The 24,653-nt window shown below is 42.1% G+C and overlaps 1 protein-coding gene, 1 long non-coding RNA gene and 1 other non-coding gene across 11 annotated transcripts in view; 1 reads left to right on the top strand and 2 right to left on the bottom strand.

Annotated features, from left to right (window-relative positions):
* EXOC4 (exocyst complex component 4) overlaps positions 1–24,653 on the top strand; it is a 799,095-nt gene that overhangs the window by 173,098 nt on the left and 601,344 nt on the right. The gene's annotated exons all lie outside the window — the stretch shown is intronic.
* LOC146394936 (U6 spliceosomal RNA) lies at positions 1,580–1,684 on the bottom strand. The gene has a single exon (XR_014834461.1). It is a non-coding gene; the product is annotated as a U6 spliceosomal RNA (small nuclear RNA).
* Positions 18,798–23,098, bottom strand: LOC146394935 (uncharacterized). Its single transcript, XR_014833834.1, has 2 exons — positions 20,086–23,098; positions 18,798–18,838 (listed from the first exon to the last, which is right to left on the bottom strand). It is a non-coding gene; the product is annotated as an uncharacterized LOC146394935 (long non-coding RNA).

The following is a 24,653-nucleotide window of genomic DNA, read 5'->3' as shown; positions in this document are numbered from 1 at the left end:
GATGAAGTTATTACCTGAATTTCTGAAAGGTAATAGAATTTTAGAGGTGGAGGGATTCTAATGCATTCACCTTCCCACTGGAATGGACAGTCTGTGAGGTCCCTGACTGAGGTCAGGCACCTTGTTCATTTGCTGTATCCACTCCTCTGAGAGGAGGGCTCTAAAGTTGTAGGAATTCAGTATATATTTCTGAACGAATGAATTGTATCAAATATGAACCTCTGTGTTTTTTTCAATTTACTTTTACTGGAGGGTAGTTGATTTACTGTGTCGTATTAGTTTCAGGTGTACAGCACAGTGAATCAGTCATACATATAAATATATCCATTCTTTTTTCCCATATAGGTTATTACAAACTATTGAGTAGATTTTCTTGTGCACTACGGCAGCTTCTTGTTAATCATCTGTTTTATGTAGTAGTGTGTGTACATGTTATTCCCATCCTCCCCATTCTTCACTCTCCCCACCTGTTGCCCCTGTGGTGACCATAAGCTTGGTTTTGATATCTGTAAGTTGGTTTCTATTTTTAAAAATAACCTCTTTGATATCATTATTAGATTCCACATGTAAGTGATACATGATATTTGTCTTTCTCTCAGTGCGATAATCTCTGGGTCCATCCGTGTTGGTACAGATAGCATTATTTCATCGTTTTTTATGGCTGAATAATATTCCATTGTATATATGTACCCCGTCTTCTTTTGCATTTCCCCAAAATGTATGGAATGTGTAATAACCTATATGGGAAAAGAATCTGAAAAAGAACAGATATATGTATATGTAGAACTGATTTACTTTGCCATACACCTGGAACTAACAAAACTTTCTTTTTTTTTCTTTTTAGTGATTATTTTTTTCCATTATAGCTGGTTTACAGTATTCTGTCAATTTTCTACTGTACAGCAAGGTGACCCAGTCACATATACATATGTACATTATTTTTTCTCACATTATCATGGTCATCATAAGTGACTAGATATAGTTCCTGTGCTCTACAGCAGGATCTCATTGATGATCCATTCCAAAGGCAAGAGTTTGCATCTATTAACCCCAAATTCCCAGTCCATCTCACTTCTTCCCCCTTCCCCTTGGCAACCACAAGTCTATTCTCCTTGTCCATGATTTTCTTTTCTGTGGAAAGTTTCATTTGTGCCATATATTAGATTCCAGATATGTGATATCATATGGTATTTGTCTTTCTCTTTCTGATTTACTTCACTTAGTATGAGAGTCTCTAGTTCCAACCATGTTGCTGCAAATGGCATTGTTTTGTTCCTTTTAATGGCTGAGTAGTATTCAGTGGTGTATATGTACCACATCTTCTTAATCCATTCATCTGTTGATGGACATTTAGGTTGTTTCCATGTCTTGGCTATTGTGAATAGTGCTGCAGTGAACATGCGGGTCCATGTATCTTTTTCAAGGAAAGTTTTGTCCAGATACATGCCCAAGAGTGGGCTTGCTGGGTCATATGGTAGTTCTGTGTATAGTTTTCTAAGGTACCTCCATACTGTTTTCCCTAGTGGTTGTATAACAGAACTCTCTAAGTCAACTTTACTCCAATAAAATTTATTTAAAACAAAATAAGGAATGTTTCATGACTTTGTGTGTCATCCTTGCTCAGGGGCCATGATCGTGTTCTCCGTACCATTCCAGTTTTAGCATATGTGCTGCCAAAGGGAACATCTACCGCTGTGTTTTAATGAGAAAAGTGAAGCTCAGAGAAGACAGGTCACAGACTTAATGGCAGAGCGATAGCTAGAAGTCCTGATTTCTTTGTCAGGATCTTACCATCACCATCATCTCAAATTCACAGTTCTTCCTGAGCTTGGTGGGCCGTTGCTGACCTGGTACAGCATTTTCTGACGGTTTATAACTTTGCTTTGGGGATTTATTGACATTTAATGAGGGTTTTTGTTCTTGTGAAGTCATTTACATGTTTATTGCTGAGGCCAGCATTCATAAAAGGAGAAAAAACATTTAAATAACTGCATGTTACCTAGGGAAGATAAATTACAGTTGCCCATCAATAAATAGATAACTTTCATAGCTTCCAAGATTATTAGATTGTGGAAGACAAGGAATTTGTTCCCTCCCCTGTGAGCCACTTGCCTTAAAAATTCACAACTAATTATCTGAAAGTGAGAGCAGTTTTTCTATATCTATTTACTGGTATCCTTTTCTTTGTTAATCACCCTTGTAGATGGAAGAATCCATTTTATCAATCTTGCCTCCATACTTTGCTCTTCCAGAGTAATATTTGTATGAATTAAATGTAGCTTAGCGTAAGTAAGCATAGATTAGCCTGTATCGGAGGCTGTGTTCTCGGAGCCACATTTGCATGTTAAGTGGAATTGTGTGCCATGAAGGATAGGTTTATAGACCGGACCCGCAATGAAGTTGAGAATTGCTGTGCAAAGGCCATAGGTAAAAATCTAGAGCCTTTGAATGCACAGAGTATATATATTACACTTCCTTTTGGCAAAAGCCTTTATTTTACAAGGCCTTATGGGAAACAGTTCAATTACTTTAGTTAAAACTCATTCCAGGAAACAGAATATCAAGACGTTTCTTGAAGGTATTGAGATTTAACCCCTTTCTGAAACTCTTCCTCAGCTGATTGATACCTGGTATTAAAGTAACAGGTTTAATAGATTATTCTGAATTTTGGATGTATTTGTCCAGATCTGTGAGACACATCCTAGGAAGGGTCATAAGGCTTTTGAAGTCCTAATTGTACTTCTGGTCTCTTACATCCCTGTACTGTTAGGAGTTAAGAGCAAGAAAATGTGAAAGAATTCTCTTTTCTGTTAAGGTAAGAAATAAAGGAATTTTTTAGGGATTAGCATGAGGCGGTGGGGAAAAAGACCCGGGGTTTTATTCACAAGATGTATGTTCAAATTTTGATCCTATGCCTAATGAGTTAGGTAGTCTTTAAGTCACAGAACTTCACCAAGGCTCACTTACTCGTTTGTAAAATAGGGATAATAATAATTCCTTACGACATGGATTTTGTGTTTGTCGAGGTATTTTATGGTCTTCAGTAGCTGTTAGTGGCATCTGAACTTGGGGCTCCTTGGAGCGCCTTAATAAAGCTTTGTTACATGTATACACATACGGACATACACCCAAGACACACACGCACACATGTGTGCATGTAAGCACATTCCACACACCCCCCCCCCATATCTTGTTTCTGATAGGATTGAACTGTTTAGGTGGTTGTCAAGTTAAATCTTAAATGTATGTGGATAATCAGAACCTTTGAAAATGATCTTCCAGTGTTGTTTACTGTAAAGATTTGTTTATAGCTGCTAGAAATCTGTTTATCAAGTGCTTTGCATTCTCTTCCAGTTTCTGTCAGTGCTACCACTAGTGCTTATATTATCCAAGTTGGAATCTTTTTTACCTTCTCGTTTCTTTGTAATTTTGCTGCCTAGTGGGCTGTTTCTATGGAAAGCTAATACTGCATAAAAGGTTGTTGATGCTGCGGTAAGGTAGACAATTTATTAGTCAACAGATTACTGAGGTGCTAGTACAGCTTTTAATCCTGTCCATTCATACTCAGAAATACAATATATTCCGAATTTAAAGCATTGTTTGATTCTTATTTTCTAATGGTCCCTTCAGTTGGCAAGCTTCTAAGACTAGGTCTCTTTTATCTTCACGGTATAAGTGACAGGATCTTTGTATTCCATTAACAGCAGGATACCAGGTGTGGGTAAACCAAAAAACCTCTAGCAGCCTGCCTTTGAGGATGTGGTAGCTTGAGTTATCATTTGGTAAATATTCATTCCCAATCCGCTTCCATTCCCAAACCACCCAGCCCTGCCTCTATGACAGCAGTGTGCTTCCTGCTCTCATTGACATTGGGCTTGGACATGTGACTTTCCATGGCCAATGCAGTGGTCACAGATATGCCACTAGCAAAGGCTTGAAATATGCTTGTGCATTTGGGCTTGGTCTTTTGCTGAATCCCAGATAACCAGCATATATGTGAGCAAGAAAGAAATGCTTTTTGTATATTGCTAAATTTTAAGGTGGTTTGTTACTCCGTATTGCTGGGGCAGTAACTAACAGATACAAAGCGGCTGGGGCGGGGGGGGGCTGATTTCTTTTAAAGATTTTCTTTGATCACTGATGTGGGAACCTTATGTTTCTCTTAGAAAAAAAAAAAAAAGACCCCTTATTGTTTGATTGTACCTGTCTTAATGCCAATTTTGTGTCTTCTGGTAACTGACAAAACTGTTCAGGATTGAAAGCCCCGTTAAAAGAAGTGCTTCAGATCTGGAAGAGGGGCGCTGGTTGACCCTGGCTTTCTCTGCAAACCTGTTTTGTACTTGGAAGTGATTTCTCAAAGAAGATAATGGCCATTGGCTCCTTTCTTGTTGGTATTTCCTCCGTGGTGAAAAGGGCAGTGAATACACAAAGATGGTCCCTTTAATTATGGAAAGAGCCTATTAAAATTCCATTTTGTCTTTAGAAGTAAACATACAAAGGCATCTGGAGGAGGCCAAACACCCCTTTAAAATAATGATTGTCTTGGGCTAATTCCTTCACTGTGCCTCCACATCATTAGATGCCAGACCTACTGTGCAGGTTCATTTGCAAACAAAACTGATGGGAGCGGGGAGGCTGTGTGCCAGAGACTTCCCAAAAGCAGAGTGGCAGACACCTGCCCATTGTTGAAGCCGGCTACCCTCAGCAGTACTGTTATTTATTTTCCCTCTTCCTGGGAAGAGGGAAAAAGATTGTTTATTTCAAAGGGTATCGGAGCTCATCCTTCAAAAGAGAACACTGAAAAAAGGGGGAAAAAAAAGGATATTGTGTAAAAGCTCAGGAGGTTTTCAGAATTTCCCTTTCTTGCCCGGCATAGACATGATCTTTCCCTTTGCTCTGAGCTCCCCCCTCTGGCATTCTTGGTATATTTCTCTTTCTATTATTACAAACTTCAAAGCTCCCCCACCATGTCATTTTTGCAAGCCCTCTAGACTGAAATATAAGTGCTGGTTCCAGCTGCCTTATTTCCTAGAGTTTGGGGCGGGGTGTGGATTAAGGAACGCAGAGGAACTGCCTGGAACATTTATTAACTTTTAATTCAGTGGAGAAAAAAACTGGAAACCCAATGCACCATTGATGTTGCTTCAAAAAAAATACTTTGAGCTTGTTTAACTATTTTTTAAGGCTTGGGCACCAGGACTGAAATGAGGTGCCTTTTTGCAGACCTCAGGATTGTGCTGTCATAATAGAGCCATATGGCTCTTTGTTTTCCCAATTAAAGCTTTATCCTCATGCTTCTTCTCAAATGGCTATCTTTGTTCTGATAAAGACTGATTATAAGTAAACTCCTAACTGTTGGATCATGTTTTCTTTAAAAAAGATGGGTAATGCCCAATTTATTTAGCGCTGTTTCGGAATCTGATTTTCAGTGTAGCTTACTTTTTCAGGAAACAGTCTCACGTCTTTAAAGCACCAAAGATTGTGTTTTAACATTGCTTAAATGCAAAATTTTATACAATGCCTTTCTCAAATTGGGTCTGCAGGGGAGGAAAAAAAGTTTTCTTTTACCCTCTTAGGGTCCCTGACTGCGTCCGAAAATGAAACTGACAAAGATGGATTAATAGGAGAAAATCTTCCTCATTTATTTACTGTTCGTTGTATGTGATGTGGGAACCCTCAGGTGGAAATGACGACCCAAAGACCTGGCAAAACCTACTTGCTGTCTTAGATTAGGTCCAACAAAGAGCGGCAGGAATGGCAACTGTGTGAGGGGCCAAAGAAAGATAAGAATTATTTTAATCAAGTCTGTGTACATAGAATTATTTCTGTCTCAACTTCCCTTCCTCCCATGATAAGCATGTTACTCTCCTTCCGGTGGCGAGAGGATGTCTTGCGTGTAGGAATTTCCTCTCCTGTGTGTAAGAAAAAAAAGGAAGACCAGAGTGCTTTTCTTATATTTGCTGTTTTTCAAGTGCCTTTGAGTCAAAAGAGTTAATGTGCCAAAGTGGCATATTTTGAGGTGACACGCTCAGAACTCTTTCAGCTCCTTTTGTCACAAAGTCCCGAGCACATTGGGACTTTTCATGGGGACGATCGAAGGCCATCATTTGAACCCTGTTAGCAGAGGCTTCACTTGAACTCAGCAGCCCTTCCCCTTATCGAGTGTGTTGCTGAGCGCCTGAGGTCGTCTTATCGCCTCTGGAGGCAGGTGCAGTGTTGCCCCCACTTGGAACCAGCCGCACGCACGCTTCGCCTTCTTTCTGTCTCCTTGTCTGCTGTTCAGGCTGTCTGTCTCTGTCTCTTGCTGTGTGGTTGTAGGTTATCACATCTAGCTGCTTTCTGTGTCTGTCTCCCACACGATCCTTTTGCTGTCTAAGTTGCCCAACCCCTGTGGTATGAGCTGCAGGGGCAGCAAACAGGGTGGTTGGAATTGATGGAGAAACAGAGTAACAGTAAACAGAGAAGCACTCTCTGGCATCAGGTGCTTGAGTTGTTAACTGTGAATGTTGTAAATTTTGGCTACGGTGTGTCCCTTTTTCTCGCCTATCCTTTTAAGTTCTCAGTGGTCTAGGTTGCCAGATAAATTAGATATTATTATGCTGACAGTGGCATGCAAATGATACCTAAAACCGGTTGTATGTACACACATAGGTAAACATACTGCACCTTCCTTGTCCATTTATCCACTGAGGGACACTTAGATTGCAGCATTATTCACAGTAGTCAAGATAGGGAAACGATCTCTTAATTTGTCCTTATTGATCGTTTATTCCTAAGGGTAAGGTTGTTTGAATTATCCTTTTTTCCCCCTGTTTTTAGGGCCCCATCTGTGACATATGGAAGTTTCCGGGCTCGGGGTTGAATCAGAGCTGTAGGTGCCAGCCTGTGCCACAGCCATAGATAGCAATTCCAGATAGGAGCTGCCTCTGTGACCTACACCAGAGTGCATGGCAACACCGGATCCTTAACCCACTGAGCAAGGCCTGGGATCGAACCTGCATCCTCATGTATACTAATCGGGTTCTTAACCTCTTGAGCCATGATGGGGGAACGCCTGAATTATCTTAAGCAGCTTTCTTTTCATGTGCTGTTTTAAGGAGATAATTTACTCTTGGCAGTTGTTTTAAATGATAGTGGTACCCTTATATCACATATTGTATATACCCTTCTTGGTATTCAATATATGGTGGTTTTTGAAAGTTTTCTTTTGGCACCCAGATACACTGAGTGGATATGAACTGGTCAAACCTACAGTGGTCTGGGCTCCTTGTACTCCCTTTTCACTGTCTTGGCTGGTATGTCTTGACCTGCCCATCTGTGCCCTCCGAGATCGGCCTTTTGAATGAGGTTTCGATTTTGACTCTCCTCTCCTCTGTAGGTCAGAGCTATTGCTATTCATAGAAGTGATATGATTACCTTTCCGTCTGCTTTCTCCTTTGCTCCTCATTTGGCATTGAGTCATAAATGATGAAACACACTTTCCCCAGAATCGGGACCAGTACTCTTTTTGTTTTTCTCTTTGTCTTCTTTTGCCTGAGAGAAGACAGTTGTGGCCAATTAACGAAAAATGCTTAACATTATTCCATTCATTCAAGATGGTCTGCTAGCCCAGTCCTTCTGCACTAATGCTATAGAGGTCAGTTCTAGGGACCTGGTCAGAAGACTAAGACTGACCTGGGGCGTAAACGGTCTTCGTAAGTGTCATGCACCTTTCCTATAGGTGAGTTCAGTGGCCATCAGTTCAGTTTAATCCGTGCACAGTTATTAATATGTGCTCCCTGCAGTGCAGCATGCTTTACACAGACAGATACCCCTAGATGAAGTCTCCCTCCCCTTTTAATTTAGCTTGTAGGAAATGCAGCAGTTAGTCTTTTTTGCTTATGTTTATAATTGAGATCTTTTCCTATTAGCTTTGTGTCAACCTCCTGAAAGCATATGCCTCTATGTAAATTTGCCTGTCTGCCCTGTCTTTAAATTGAGGCTAAATGAATAAAAATAGATTTGAGTGTTCGTGGCTGGAGGTTTTTTGGAATGTGTGTGCGAGGAACTTCCGTTAATCATTAAATTATATAGTGATTGTAATAAAGGTCATTTTTAGGATTTTTGTTTATTTTTGATTTCTCTTTAATCTTAGTGCGTCCCCTAAATACATTTGAGGATTTTTTTTTTCAAAAGGAAGCACTGAGAATATCTGTTCAAATTTATAGTACACATAAAATTTTTTTACATTTATTTTGTATTTCTCCAGGCTATTGTATTTATGTTACTAGAGTTTTTAGGTTTTTATTCTGATTATGGTTTATGATTTAATTATCCACCAGATGTTCAGGCATTTTACCTTTTGCTATGACATCATTTTATACATTAGAGAAAATATGAGTATAGTTGGTACAATTTTCTGCTCAGAAGAAATGGGAAAGTTTGGTTGCAGTCCCTGTCTAGCTCTTTGAATTTATACGTGTTCTACCATCTGGTGGTCCCTCACTCTTGGCTCCCAACTTAGAGCTGATGTTGGGTGCTGAGGAAGAATGTCTCTGGCCTCATGGAGCTCACAGTCTCTGTGGGAGAAGAGGTCACTGGTTTTACCACCAACTTTTTCTTTTTCTTTTTTTTTTTTTAAATACTTTTTCCTAGTTTTATTGAGGTATAACTGAGATACAGCACCATATAGGTTTAAGGTGTTGAGCATAATGGTTTGACTTAACGTTGTGAAATTACCACCATAGGACTTCCTGTCGCAGCTCAGTGGAAACGAATCTGACGAGCATCCATGAGGACACAGGTTCGATCCCTGGCCTCGCTCAGTGGGTTAAAGATCCAGCGTTGCCATGAGCTGTGGTGTAGATCACGGACATGGCTCGGATCTGGTGTTGCTGTGGCTGTGGGGTAGGCTGGCAGCTGTAGCCCTGATTCGACCCCTAGCCTGGGAACTTGTGTATGCCACCAGTGTGGCCATAAAGAGACAAAGAAATATAAAGGAACACACACAAAAAAAAATTAATCACAATATGTTGAGTGACCATCCATCATATACAAAATTAAAGAAAAAGTTCCCAGTAAAAATAAGTCTCAGGAGTTGGTCTCTTTAACAACTTTCATATGTAACATACAGCAGTGTAAATTGTATTTATCATGTTGTACAGTACAGTCCTATTTCTTACTGATTTTGTAACTTGAGCGTTTGCACCTGTTGCCTACCTTCATGCAATTCCCCTACCCCCTCCCCCCTCCATCTCTAGTAACCACAAATCTGATTTTTTTTTTTTTTTTTGGTAAGATTTTTATTTTTTCTATTAGAGTTGATTTACAATGTTCGCTCAATTTCTGCTGTAACGGCAAAGTGACCCAGTCGCACATATGTATACATTCTTTTTCTCACATTGTGTTTCATCATGTTTTATGAATTTGGAGTTTGTTTTTGAAGTATCATTGACCTACAACCCTTTGTTAGTTCCTGACACACAACCTACTGACTCGATAAACATTTCAAACTGATCGCGCAGTAAGTCTAGCTACACTATGTCACCACACAAAGATATGACACAGTTACTGACTGTATTTCCCACACTTTACATTTCATACCCATGACTCATTTATCCCTAATGTCTCTTCGTAACCATTTTAAGACTGATAGGATATTTCATTAGGTAATCTCCCCCCCTTCAAATCTTCTGTTTCCCCATTTTTCGGTGATATTTCCATAATGATTGTAAGTGACTCCTCGAGTGTGTGAGTGAAATCCCTTAAGAGGTTTAGCTTCCCATCCTCTGGGCCTACTGATTGGTATGAGTTCAGTTTTGTCAAGTGTTCCCCATCTGCTTTTGTCAGTCGCTATTTTTGCAAAGTCTTCATTCTCTCTAATTATACAAATATGTCTTCTTCATTTTTCTTGTCAAAGACAAATTAAAAAGAATCAGTTCAGTTTCGGAGCTAGTTTAGTCTTCATTAATTCTATACCCCCACTCCATTTTTAGCAGCATTTTTCTTTTCCCTGCTCTTTTTTCCCCCTTGATAATTTTAAAAGTTCGTCTACTCACGTCTAACTTACCTGAGTAGCGTGAATTAATTTGCTACCTCCAACTCACTCTTCAAAGTTTGAGCTGACTATAATGAGATACTTTTCACTTTTCTCCATATTTAGTTCAGATCTGTCTTTGTCTGTAGATGTTTGAAGAGTCATTTGTGAAACTACATTAGGTGTCCCTTGTTCATTAGCATTTTCCCCAAGAGGAATTTTACTCCTACGTGTGTTAATTATTTAATTATCCTAATGATGTCTCAGATGGTACCCCTGGCCTCTTACACACTGATGGAATTAATCCTTCATCCTAGGGCTCCTCAGAGTTCCTGATTCTGTGATGTTTGTACATTTATATTTAAACAGATTTCACATTAGTTTATAACTAACTTCCCCTTGCTTTTACCCCCATCATCCAAGTTGTCTCTTCTTTATCTAATTCCCTGTGTTTTTAGGTTTAAATTTTTATCCTCTCCAATGTTTTCTCCTTTCTTTCCATTGCCTCCAGTGCAGGTAATTTTTTTTTTTTTTCTTTTTAGGGCCGCATCTGTGGCACATGGAAATTCCCAGGCTAGGGGTCAAATTGGAGCTACAGCTGCTGGTCTACACCATAGCCATAGCAACACGGAATCTGTGTCTGCAACCTACACCACAGCTCACAGCAATGCCGGATCCTTAACCCACTGAGCAAGGCCAGGGATTGAACCTGCAACCTCATGGATCCTAGTTGGGTTTGTTAACCACTAAGCCACGAAGGGAACTCCCCCCTCTTGTTAGGTTATTTTCTTATGCAGTCTGGTTCTCAAACTTGAATAGATGTGAGAATCACCATTAATTGATTGTTAAAAATCACCATTAATTTCCTAGACCCAGAAATTCTAACTCATTTGGGCTGTGAAAGAGCCTAGATATCCTCTTTTTTTTTTTTTTTTTTTGGTCTTTTTGCCATTTCTTGGGCTGCTCTCGTGGCATATGGAGGTTCCCAGGCTAGGGGTCTAATGTAATGGGAGCTGTAGCCACCAGCCTACACCAGAGCCACAGCAACACGGGATCCGAGCCGCGTCTGCGACCTACACCACAGCTCATGGCAACGCAAGATCCTCAACCCACTGAGCAAGGGCAGGGACCGAACCCGGCAACCTCATGGTTCCTAGTCGGATTCATCAACCACTGCACCACGACAGGAACTCCTGATCTCTTCATTTTTAACAGGCATCTAAGAAGTTTTGATGAGGTGGTCACTGGCCACTCTGCTGTGCACTGCTGCTCCTGCCTGCTAATTACCCTCCGTACAACAGCCAGATTTATCATTTCAGAACATTCATTCATAAATTAATTTCTGAAATGTCTGCTGTTTGCGAGGCTCTATGCTGGGCACTCAGCATATCATCCTGAGCAAGAAGAATTTTGTGCCCTGATCCTGCAGTGCTTATAGTGTATGGCACTGTTTTCTTCACGTCTTCCTCATCTCAAAAACTTCCTTGATTTCCTATTGTTTACCTGTAATAGTGAGTCAGGTTATCGGTATTTTTGCAGAGAGGCTTACACACTATAAGAGCGATGACTGGGAATCAGGAGCTTTTGGATTCTAGGTTTGTTTTTCTTTCTGATTCTGTGTGTGTGTGTGAGAGAGAGAGATAATAGGAGGTGGTTGACATATATCACTAACATTCCTTCCGGTCAGCGTTTGAATCTCGGTTGCGTTCTCTGCCTTTAAGTTCCTATAGGCAAGTTGAGAGGACATGCACCCTGTTTCTTCAGTTCTCATATGTCATCATTTACCCCCCCCCCCAATTTGAGAGATGTTAAAATGTGAAATAATGTGCATCATATAATCAAGGAGACATTGCGTGTGCGTGTGTGTGTGTGTGTGTATTTATGAGGATAGTGATGCCACTTGAAACTACTTTCTAATTCCTGACGCATGGTTACCTGGGACCAAAAAAGATGCATCCACTGACCTGGTCCTCATGGAAGGGTCAGGATTTATTAAAATATACAAAGTCTATAACACAAAAGAAGCAAAGATGCAGTGAGGGTCTATCGGTCTCTCAGCCCCAACGACTCTGCTCGTGTTTCCCCTGGATTTGCTTCACCATTGAGTCATGGAGTGTGGCGAGATTGCTAACAATAAAGCAATCAGGGCGACCATAACTCAGTGGGCCACTCTCCCATCTGTCACTCCGTTCAGACAGCTCAAAAGAACCGAACTCAGGTTGCACAGGGCCTCTAGTGAGTTATAACCTCTTTATTTATTTTTGCCTTTTAATTTACATGGGTTCCTTTAAAAGCCTTTTTAAAAGCAAGGTTGGTAGCCCAATCGAATAAACACTTCCCAGCAACCCTCTCCCAGCCCCCACGCATTTTCACTCTTTCCAAGCTAGGGTCTTGCAAAGGTAACGTCAATGACCTTTTAAACTTTCCAAAAAGTTATCATGGTTCCTGGAAACTGCAAGGGCCATCCGATTTCTTCTTAAGTTTTCACTGAGTCTTACTGTACCTGGCTGACATATTCATGGATACAGAACAAAGTCCTGGAATCAGCTCTGTACTTTTATGGAGGCTCTCATTCCGTTGTTCTTCTCACCTTTAACTCTACCCCTGGGTGCCCATTCGGTTCCCTCTTGCTTTCAAGCACTTTTAGGCCTAGAAGGAACTCCTCCTGCTGCATCTGCTCATCAGTGTTCATCATTTGACCGGACATATTTTAGTACGACTGGGAGGTTCTGGGTGAAATCTTCCATTTCACAAGTTTCTAACTTTGGAGTTCCTGTCATGGTGCAGTGGAAACAAATCTGACTAGTATCCATGAGGACGCAGGTTCGATCCCTAGCCTCACTCAGTGGGTTAAGGATCCGGCATTGCTGTGAGCTGTGGTGTAGGTTGCAGATGTGGCTTGGATCTGGTGTTGTGTGGCTGTGGTGTAGGCCGGCAGCTACAGCTCTGATTAGACTCCTAGCTGGGAACCTCATATGCCATGGTTGTGGCCCTAAAAATGACCACAAAAAAAAAAAAAGTTTCTAACTTTAATGGCTAGTGGTAAATGCCAAGTCACTGATAGTGGGCTCCATGTTCCAGAGGAGTTAAAGGGAAGGAGAGATTACTGCGTTATTGGAAATAGGTAGAGATGGAAAGGGTATTACAGATGGGACCCCACCAGAAAAAGGTAGAGGCGGGAGAGTAGGGGGGGTGGGAGAGAGGGACTGTGCCAAACGGACTGGCACAGAAGCTGTACGTGTAAGACGTGCATGAGAGAAAATCCTGTCCAGGTTCCTTGGGGCTGAGTCATAAAGGGTCTAGAAATCCCAGTAGAGATTTTCAGTTTAACATCTTAAAGAGTCATGAATCACTCCCTCTAAGGCTCCAGTCATTCTCTAAGGGAGAGAGCTTATGAATATTGCAGTGGGGTTAATTCTGATGAGAACTTCTAAGCCTGGAGTTCCCTTTGTGGCTCAGTGGTTAACAAACTGAGGATCCATGAGGATGTGGGTTCAACCCAGGTCTTGCTCTGTGGGTTAAGGATCTGGTATTGCTGTGAGCTGTGGTGTAGGTCACAGATGCGACTCAGATCCTGTGTTGCTGTGGCTGTGGTATAGGCTGGCGACTATGGCTCTTTTCGACCCCTAGAACTTCCATATGCCATGGGTGTGGCCCTAAAAAGCAAAAAAAAAAAAAAAAAAAAAAAAACCCAAGGCTTTGCATCAGATGTGTCTGTTTTGGTGCACACACATATGCAAACACAATGTATGAACTGATAGATATTCTTGAGAAAGGTGGCCATGAGCAGAGTGGGCAGGACTACAGCACTGCTGGCTGGCTGAGTTTTCCTCTTGTGAATCATCTTGGAAAGCTGTGTGAATTGCAGTTCTGACCACTTGGTCTTTCAGATCTGTTAATTTCCAATGATCAACCTGTTGACAAGGCTTGCCTTAAGCAGTGGGAACCATTGGAGGTTTTTTTGTTGGTTTGGTTTTCTGTGTTTTGTGTGTTTTTGACATTCTAGAGTCGATAGCAGGAAATCACTCTTTGAGAAAGGCTGTGTACTGCATGTAGTTTTCTGATGAGTTGGAGGGGATAACTCTAGGCTGATGAAAATGACCCTGTGGAAAGTGCAGCATGAGATGAGAAGGACAGAAGAAGGACAGTTAGAATAGGAAAAAAGGGATATAGGGAGAATATGTTTACTTATTAAACATTTATTGAAATTTATAGTACTTTGGAGATGGAAAGTTGAAAGAACTGGATCCTCTGCTTTAAAGAACCCTCACTGGTGGCAGTCAGATAAGTAAACTGTGACACCACCATGTGCGTAATGATAAAACAGTACTGAAGTGCTGTGGGAACCGGGAAGGGGGCGAATTCCTCAGCCTACTAGGCATGGGGACGGGACTCAAGGGTAGTGTGAGAGGGGTGATATTTGAGCTTCTTCATAAGCTTAAAGGAGAGAACCTAGTAGAGAAGGAGGGGTTGGTTTAGGATCAAAGAGAGAGAAGAGAAAATTAAATGAAAGAAGATGGAGGAAGTGGGAGTAAATGCATTTTGACTGTAAGAAGGCATTTGGGGGACTTGAAGATTGGCTGCATAGAGAGGAAAGGAATCGAAGCTAACCAAGTAAACAGTATTGTGTAACTAAAAGAATGACGGTGCTGTTCGTAATAAAAGAAGATGGATTTGTTTTAAACCCACTGGTTTGAGATGCTGATGGTCCAATAGGAAGCTTGTAGCGAAGGTTGATAAGGTTGACCTGTGAACGATAAGGGTGAGCGCCATTGATCAAAGATGAGAGGGATCCTGATAATGTAATCTATCAAACCCGTTGCATGTCTGCAAGAAGGGGGGTGGAGGGAGCTTGTGAGAGTCCTGGTTGCTGTGAAGGGAGGCATGGAATGAGTCTTACGACAATTCATTTCCCTGTCTGGCTGGCTCCCTAGCCTGGATGTCCAGATAGTCTTGCAGGGGTGATGTGTTTGTCCAAGATCTCAGGCAAGGACTGACGGTGGAGGTCAGACCTGTGTGGGAACTAGAAATAGTGCTGGAAGTAGGATCGCAGGGTGGCTTTCCCGGAAGGCCTAGCAGGAGAGGCCCCGCGCAAGGGGAAAGATGAAGAGCAGACACACTGACCTCTTGGTTAACTGTCCCCTGCGCAGTGCAGACTGTGGGCTCAGCACTGGTTTCTTCACCAGAGAGCAGTTGGGTAGCCTTGGATGGAGTCAGAAATCAGGGCTGTGGGTAAAGACTTGGCCTGTGAAGTGCGTAGTTGCCCCAGAGTCTGTGGTTACCTCACTGTGGTGATGCTAACCTAGGCACAAAAACTTCACCATGTGCCTTTCCCTAGGCAAGCACCAGGGCGCAGGAGTCTGTGAATACTCTGGGTGAGGCTTCTCTCTGCTGCTCTGCAGATTGCATTTCCTGCCTTCAGTTGCCTCCTTTGGTGGGTATCAGTGGGCGGTAAGAGCGGCCTTTAGGAAGTTTCCCTGTCTTCTTGGCTGTGATGTGGGGCCAGACCCAAGCCTAATTTCTAAGGGCCCTGGGGCCTCATCCCTATCTCTCAGAGGTATATTCCCGGAGGGGTCAGCTTGTCTGAGTGGAGTGTGGTGAAGTGAGGTGTTGTCTTCTCTGCCAAGAAAGCAAACAAGAAACCCTTGCACCAGAGATGGTGCCCAGACATCGAAAGCTTGGGGTGGGGGGAGTATTGCCCTCATCTTGGCCATTGTGCTGGGACTGGGGGTAAATGATAGACCCCAGGAGCTATGTGGTTCAGGAAACTGTGATCACTTTCTGTCCTCTCGTTTCCAGTAGGCTTGGGTGTACGGATACCCCGGCCAGAAAGGTATGCTGAGAACTAGGTCCACGTTGGAGTGGGGTTGGTTGGCTCACTGACGGTGGGTGGCTGCAGTGGGTCCAGTCTGAGTATTGTCTTCAGGAAGAGCCAAATTATAGTCAAGCTGGCTGACCACGAGAGATTCTGGTCTGAAGGGGGTAAGGAAGATTCTGGATGAGAGCCAGTGTAATGGACCAGGAGACCAGAAAAGGCAGGATCAGCGTGGAGACTAGCAAATACAGTCTGAATGATTTTTTTTTTGCACCGAAGTGAGCATTTTTAGATATCGGGGTACAGATGGTCTCAAATGTGAAAAAAGAACACTTTAAAAGCGCCTGACCAGGTGTGAGTAATTAGCTCCTTTTCTGTTAATCTTCTTGAATCTCCCCCCCTGGTTGGTCTCTGTTAGACGCACACCCGTTTGGAGAGTAATACTGACTGAGGGCTGACTTTCTATCAGATGGTGTTTCGGGGTTGGGATGTAGAAGGGTCCCCTCAGCCCCGGGGCCTCGTGGGCAGTTGGAGACCGTACACTCGCACGTGCGTACAGGCCGTATTGTCCCTCCTGATGAGTTTCTCTGAAGAAGGTAAAATGCGGGAGCAGCGCTTGTGGGGGTGACTTGTTGGGGAGGGGGCTTCAGGCCGGGACGGGCTGCAAGCTCTCTTTGTGAAGCGACGATGATGCTGGCGGTGAGCCTCGAAAGGTGAGAAGGAGCCAGTCACGGCCCGATGGGAGAAAGTGAGGGGCAGGCGGGGGCTTGTGTTTGGCCACACTGTTGGCGGTGCTTGTGAGACGGGAGGCAGAGGCCGGTTCTGGGTGCTGAGGGGGGAGATCCGGGCTGAGAGAGGAAACGTTAAAGTCATAGGACTGGGTGAGATCGCTTCTCGCTTCACACTTGCGTAGGGCTCTTTTTTTTTTTTTCCCCCCGTGGGGCTCTTTTTTTAATCAGGTCTGTTCGCCTAGAGATAAACTTCATATGCAATCCTTAATTTTACACAGGACTTTTAAAAAATGACGCAGAACTTTGGGGGTGTGAATGTGCTTGATTTTGTAAGTGCCTATTTTCCCCCCCATATTTCCAGGTCGCATATGTCATGACTGCTGGGCTCCCCCTTCCTTGATTTCTAAGAACCAGCATTTCTCAAAGGTTTCAACTTACATCCTGACAGATTGAAATTTTTCTAAACTCATTATTGAATCTGCTCAAGTGTGTCTAGACAGTCATAGGTTTCTGATCTTCAGATTTATTAAGAGTCCCTGAAACCTCTCTCTTAGTAAACATTGTATTTGAAAAGGTTGCTGACACATGTGTAAAGTGCTTCACAGGAAACACATAGCTGGGTGACGTTCCCAAACTCCTGGGAGGTAGGAAGGTGTGATGATCTTTCCCCTACGGTTGTGGTTGTGGAGAGTAAGGACTGGAATTCAAAGTGATTCGTACGGGGCAACACAACTGAAAATTGTGAGGGCCCCATAGAAGCCAGGGCTTTCATTTCTGAGCCAGAGCCTCACTGGTTCTCAGCCTTGGCTGCACATTAGAATCATACTGTAGGAGTTCCCGTGGTGGCGCAGCGGACACAAATCTGACCAGGAACCATGAGGTCGGGGGTTCGATCCCTGGCCTCGCTCAATGGGTTAAGGATCTGGTGTTGCCATGAGTTGTGGTGTAGGTTGCAGATGTGGCTCAGATCCCCCGTGGCTGTCGCCATATACAAGACAAAACTGACCTCTCATTGAAAGGGGGAGTTGGTCCAGATTTTAGGATTGAGAGATAGGCTTTTGTAATTTTTTGCTCTGTTCTTGGTGCTGTCAAATTCTTTCAAGTGATTTCATGGTGTTTTTTTTTTTTTTTTTTTTTTGTCTTTTGTCTTTTGTCTTTTTGTTGTTGTTGTTGCTATTTCTTGGGCCGCTTCCGCGGCATATGGAGGTTCCCAGGCTAGGGGTCGAATTGGAGCTGTAGCCACCGGCCTACGCCAGAGCTACAGCAACGCAGGATCCGAGCCGCGTCTGCAGCCTACACCACAGCTCACGGCAACGCCGGATCGTTAACCCACTGAGCAAGGGCAGGGATCGAACCCGCAACCTCATGGTTCCTAGTCGGATTCGTTAACCACTGCGCCACGACGGGAACTCCTCATGGTGTTTTGAATAGTGACTCCCACTTTTGAAAGCAGGATTAAGATGAGAAGGCTTCCTCTCAGGTCCTCTCACTGTTAACTAGTGATTCTCTCACTATTTAACTAGTGTTAACTGTTAAATAGCCAGCTTCTTGCTTGACTGTATTAGGGCTGCTAAGCTGGCATTAAGCCAACCACACTAGCTAGTAGGCTCACTGGGACCCACCCTCGCCGAGCTAAGTACAGGGATTAGATTGAACTCTTAGTGATTGCACGAAGTCATTTTATGTCTGTGGAACTGCGTATTAAAAATAAAATTGGAACTTAGGGTTTATTCATATGTGTCTTTCTAAAATTTTACTCTTTTTGTGCTTTACAAAAGTATGAACACTGATGCCCCCTCCTAGATGCCTGGACTAGATCTCTGAATCCAGCAGGAAGGGAAGGAACTAAGGAGCACCCCCACTTTTTTTCAGATGAGTAGTGATAAGTTACTTGGTTTGGGACTATTTTTAAGGACGTAGAGTGACAAACTATGATATAGTAAACTTAAAGGTTTTGGTGATGGGGATCAGCCTGACTCAGCCTCAATTTACAGCCTAAATTTCTAAACTTATTTCTGACCGTTTATTTACCACCTGTCCTCCTTGTGCTGTGGTTACATTTCCATATGTTTGTTTATCCCTTTGAAGACACAGACAATTCTGGTAGGTTTAATAGTGAATTTTTAACCATGAGTCAAGAACTAAAGGGGAAAAATCATTTTCAGTTTTTGCTTTGGCAGCATATGTTTCCATTTTGAAGTGACTCTGGTCAAGTCAACTAAGCATTTCATTATTATTCTTTTTCTTTTTTTTTTTTTTTGCTTTTTAGGGCTGCACCTGCGGCATATGGAGGTTCCCAGGCTAGGGGTCGAGTTGGAGCTATGCCCACCGGCCTACACCACAGCCACAGCAACACAGGATCCTAGTCGCGTCTGTGACCTACACCACAGCTCATGGCAATGCCAGATCCTTAACCCACTGAGCGAGGCCAGGGATTGAACTCGCAACCTCATGGTTCCTAGTCGGATTCGTTTCTGCTGCGCCATGACAGGAACTCCCTCATAATTTTTTTTTTTTTTTTGACATTATACCCATGGCATATGGAAGTTTCCAGGCTAGGGGTTGAATCCTAGCTGCAGCTGAGGCCTGCGCCACAGCCACAGTAACACTGGATCTGAGCCACATATGCAACCTACCCTACAGCTTGCAGCAACCCTGGATCCTTAGCCCACTGAGTGAACCTGCATCCTCTCGGATGTTGGGTTCTTAACCCACTGAGACGCAATGAGAATACCATTGTTTTTTTTTTTTGTTTTGTTTTGTTTTTTGTTTTTTTATATTCAGGTGTATTTTGACTCTGCACTATTATGTTCTAGAAGATACTCTTTTCTAAAGCGTATTGAGATGTGGAAACACCAGTGTTGATCCTTTTCTATTACGCATTGATGTAGGCAATCAGGGACTTCTGCTTGCTTCTTTCCCTGCTAGGGTATGTGGATCTTAAAGACGAAAAAGGAAGATTGGCTCTCCACAATTTCCCCAGAGTCCCCCAGGCTTCCTGCCTTTTCTCTTGCATTATTATTTCCTGTTGTAAGAATAAGGCTTGATCATTACAGAAAATTTGGGAAATTCAGAAAAATAGAAGAAGGAAAGTTAACTTTTGCATGTTTCCAGCACCTGGAAATAAGTCTTGTCACATTTTAGTGGATTTTCTTCTCCAAATTTTTGCTTCCTTAAAAATCGTAAAATTGTCATCATATTGAAATGCAAAAATGTATGCACATATATAAGCCATTTGATTCAGTTTATAAAAGGAGTTACACGTGCATGTAGACATGTTTAGAAAATAAGGAAAACTGTAAAAATCACCCAGAATTCAGAGTCCACGCCGTGGCTCAGCAGACACAAATCTGACTAGCATCCATGAGGACACAGTTTCCATCCCTGGCCTCACTGAGTGGGTTAAGGATCCGGTGTTGTCACGAGCTGTGGTGTAGGTTGCAGATGCAGCTTGGATTCTGCCTTGCTGTGGCTGTGGTGTAGGCCGGCGACTACAGCTCTGATTCGACCCCTAGCTTGGGAACCTCCATGTGCTGAGAGGGTGGCCCTAAAAAGCAAAAGCAAAAAAAAAAAAAAAAATCACCCAGAATTCTACATCCTATGGATAAACTTTCAATATATTTACTCATTTTCAGTTTTTAAAAGCATAGTTGAATTCATATCCTAATTATTTTTAAGCTTATCTCATAGAGGCAAAGTCACAAAACCTAGATGAGAGAAGGGTTAATAATAATTTTTAAAAAGGTTAATGATTTAGGTCATTCAGTATGAGTTTCAAAGATGTGAAACATTATTGTCAATTTTCTTAGTTAAAAAAAGGCTAGAACGTAGTTGCCCCTTTTTATAAAGAAAAACACAATTTTTATTTAGATAGTTTCCCTGGGATATTGTCCCAAATGTGTTTATAATAGTTGAGCTCTCATTAGTGGTAGAAAGAACACTGTTACTGTCTTATGTCTACCTGAAGTATTTTGACTGTGGGTCAAAATAAGTGGTTCCTGGTGAAGGGCAGAAGAGGAAAGATGCAGAACTGGGGAGCGTTCTCTGGCTGCACTTGGCCCTTGACCCACACACACAGTGCGCCCCACTACGTTCAGTCCATTTGGGTTATTAGCCTTGAGGATGCGAAAACCCGCCAGTTTGTATCATGACTTCCTTATGCTTTCAGTCTTAAATTTGTAGGCATTCCTCATGGCCTACAGTGTGTCTTAAAACTACCGCACTGTAATGGGTAGAATTGTGTACCCCAAAAGATACGTTCAAGTCCTAACCTCAAGTACCAGTAAATGACACCTTATTGGAAAGAGGCTCTTTGCAGATGTAATCCTGTTAAGATGAGGGCACCGCGTATTAGAGTGAGCCCAGGCTAATTCAGAGTCTAGGGTTCCTGTAAAGAAACGGCAAAGAGACACGTGGGAGATGGAAGTGATGCCCCTGTAAGCCATCAGCCGACGCTGGAAAGAGGCAGCAGGGCTCCTCCCCTAGAACTTTCTGAAAGAGCGCAGCCTGCCAGCACCTTGCTTTCAGGCTTCTCTCCTCCACAACTGTGAGAGCGTAATTAACTGTGGTTTAAGCCATCCTGTCTGGGTGATTTGTTACCGCAGCCCTAAGAAACTAATACACTCCCAAGAACACGGGTTCCTTATTTTCTGAACTCTGTCAGGTTATGTCTTCTGAGCTTTTTAAAAATAATTTATTTTTTGGCATGCACTTTTCCCTTAAAAATCTGTAGACATTATTACATAATTTTCTCCATCATGTAGTGTTGCGGAAAGTATAAAGCTGTCTTGCTTTTTGTACTTTTTTAAAGCTTTCGTTCTGCCAAATTTTTTTTTCTCATTTGCTTCATAAATTAGGTTTATTTAGATAAGGGTCATTTCACTGCTTTCCCTGCCTCACACCCCTAAATTGATAAACTCTTGTTTTACTCATGGTACTTTTTTTCCCCTTAAAAGCAAGAAAATACACTTCAGGGTATGTGTGTATGTGTGCAGCTGTAGATATCTTTACATTTTTTTTTCCTATAACTTTTGGATTGAATCCTTATTCTCAAATCTTTATAATCTATCATCTATTCCAAACCTCCAACCTTTTTTTTTTTCCCCATCCATATTTAGAAGTGCTTCCCAAATTTTTTTGTACCTCTGATTTTATTTGATGGACTATCAATGACTAACTTAGCACTTTTATTATAGTTTTCTCTTCTAATATTTCATTTTCTTGATAGTATTTTTCTTGTCCATTTTTACATTACACTGGTTTCTTTTCTTTTCAGCCTTTTTTCTCTTTAAAGATGTTTTTTACTATTGCAAGTGGCCATGTGTTCTTATATACTATTTGGAATTGCCAGAATTTATTGCAGCTTTCATGTTTCCAGTTTCTTGAAATGTATCTTTTCCTCATTTTTTTTTCTTTTTCCTGTTTACTCATTCTCAAATGCACAGAAGTCCATTTAGACCCAATGTTTGCTGACTATTCCAATATGAAGACTGCTTCTTAACCTATTATTTAAACATTTAGGTGCTAATGAAATCATTTTCGAGTTTTACTGCTAGAAGTCAATTTCATGTGTATGTCTGCCAGCTCGGTTCTTGGTTTTCATATAATGCAAATCTATTTCCTTGAGATGGAATCTTCATCCTCCATTACTCCCTGGCTCCCTAGTACACAGAAAATAGATGACATATTAAAGTAAACATAAATGCATTTTCCATGATTATTTTCATCTGTAGTCTCTTACATGAGAAGATTCTATTTGTCAGAGCTCCATTGCCAGTCTTTTCCTACTTTGTAGCAAATGGTTTAATTTGCAGTGCTATTTCCAGTGGATGTGGGATGAGAAGCGTTTGTGTGGCATGTAAGCAGTGGGCTTTAGTGTCTCAAGCCAGTTGCCTGCTTTGGTTTGATTTGGAGGGTACAGATGGTGAGAGAGTGGAAAAGGTTTTGTATACCGGTTCCCAAGGGAGCAGACTCACTTTCCCTCCAATAGCAGTTACTATTACGTTTAAACTAAAAAGGTGTAGGTTTTGTTTGTTTTTGTTTGGCTGCATCATTGGCATGCAGAAGTTCCCGGGCTAGGTATCAAACTTGCACCACAGCAGTGACAACCCTGAATCCTTAACCTCCTGAGCCACAGGGGACTCCTAAAAAAGTGTAGGTTTTAATTCCTATTCCATCGCCCTTTCATTTAGTGGAAATTATTTAAAGATTCTGAGGGTACTTGTATGTGGCTCCAGAGTTGTGGTGTTAGGAGTTGTTGTTTGTCTTCTGGAGCACTCACAAATGTTTTATTTTATCTATCTATCTATCTATCTATCTATCTATCTATCTATCTATCTATCCATCTATCTATCTATCTATCTTTGTCTTTTTGCCATTTCTTGGGCCGCTCTCATGGCATATGGAGGTTCCCAGGCTAGGGGTCTAATGGGAGCTGTAGCCACCAGCCTGCACCAGAGCCACAGCAACGCGGGATCCGAGCCGCGTCTGCGACCTACACCACAGCTCATGGCAACGCAAGATCCTCAACCCACTGAGCAAGGGCAGGGATCGAACTCGCAACCTCATGGTTCCTAGTCGGATTCGTCAACCACTGCGCCACGACGAGAATGCCTCACAAATATTTTACTCACTGTATGGGAGAGACTGTGTGGGATGCTACTAGCCAAATACCGGTTTTACATTTTAACTTCAGAGTCCAGTGTCGATTTGTCATTTCTACTTAAAAATGTCCTGTTGACTTGTAACTTAGGGCAAGATCATCTTTTATTTACCTACCTACCTGCTTCCACCTATCTATCTATCTATCTATTTGTTTAGGGCTATACCTGCAGCATATGGAGGTTCCTAGGCTAGGAGTTGAATTGGAGCTGCAGCTGCCAGCCTGTGCGACAGGCATGGCAATGCAAGATCCGAGCCACATCAGTGACCTACAGTGCAGCTTGCTTGCATCAACATTGGATGCTTAACCCACTAAGTGAGAAGGGATCCAACCCAAATCCTCATGGAGACCATGTTGGTTTCTTAATTCCCTGAGCCACACAGGGCCCTCCAAGATCATCTTTTAATCTTAGTTTCTTCAGCTTTGAAAGGAATTTTAAATGTATATTTTAAACACAGATTAATATCAATACTCAGGTATTTGCTAATACCTTTTTTCTTGCATTCTTGAGCGAAAATGCATATGTTGAGCAAATGAATATTTCTTGCATTCATTTGATAACCTCATAGTATTTAAACATTTTCCCTTTTCCCTATTTGTATATTTTACTTTTCCTTATCTCCAAGCATATTTTATTTAAAACCTTTGAGTCCGAGAGAGAGTTGCAGGGATTTACTTCTGATTTGAATGGTTGCTGCCCATCAGTGAACTGCCATGCAAGGGGCAGAATGTGAAATGGACCCGCACTTTGGACCTTTCTTCAGTAAGATCTCCAAGCATGTTGCTGGCTTACATTGTGTTGATCTGGGATATCTGCTCAGCTCAGAGCTAATTGATGTGATGAAAAGAGGTCGGTGGGGAGTTCCCCTTATGGCTTAGCAGATTACAAACCCAACTAGTATCCAGGAGGATGTGGGTTTGATCCCTGACCTTGCTCAGTGGGTTAAGGATCCGGCATTGCCATGAGCAGTGGTGTAGGCCGACAGCTGCAGCTCTGATTCGACCCCTAGCCTGGGAACCTCCATATGCTGCAGGCGTGGTCCTAAAAAGACAACAACAACGAAAAAAAGTGGTTATGAGTTGAGAAGACATAGCTGCATACCAAGATGACTCCAGAAAGACCTCTTGCCTTGTTTTTCCATTAAAAAAAAATTTTGTTTTTAAATTGCGGCAAAAACACATAACAAAATTTATTACCGTTTTAACCATTTTTTAAGCGCAGTTCAGTTACGTATATTGACGTCGTTGTGTTTTCTCCCACATCTGAGAAGAGGCGAAGCTCTGCTGTTAATCAAATGCACGGTGATTTGTTGAACAATCCGTGAAAGAAGTGTGTGAGAAACAACTGAAGACAGTGGTAAAATAAAATAAAAAAGCAGAGAGGAGGCAAGAGCGATAGAGCTTAGATTAGAACTAGTCCCTGTAGCAGCA

The sequence above is a fragment of the Sus scrofa genome, chromosome 18 (assembly GCF_054392235.1).
Source record: "Sus scrofa isolate SSC_HxYL_T2T_F1_AM1 chromosome 18, Sscrofa_HxYL_maternal_Yorkshire_Landrace_v2.0, whole genome shotgun sequence".
Taxonomy (NCBI): domain Eukaryota; kingdom Metazoa; phylum Chordata; class Mammalia; order Artiodactyla; family Suidae; genus Sus; species Sus scrofa.
This window is presented reverse-complemented; position numbering and strand designations above follow the sequence as displayed.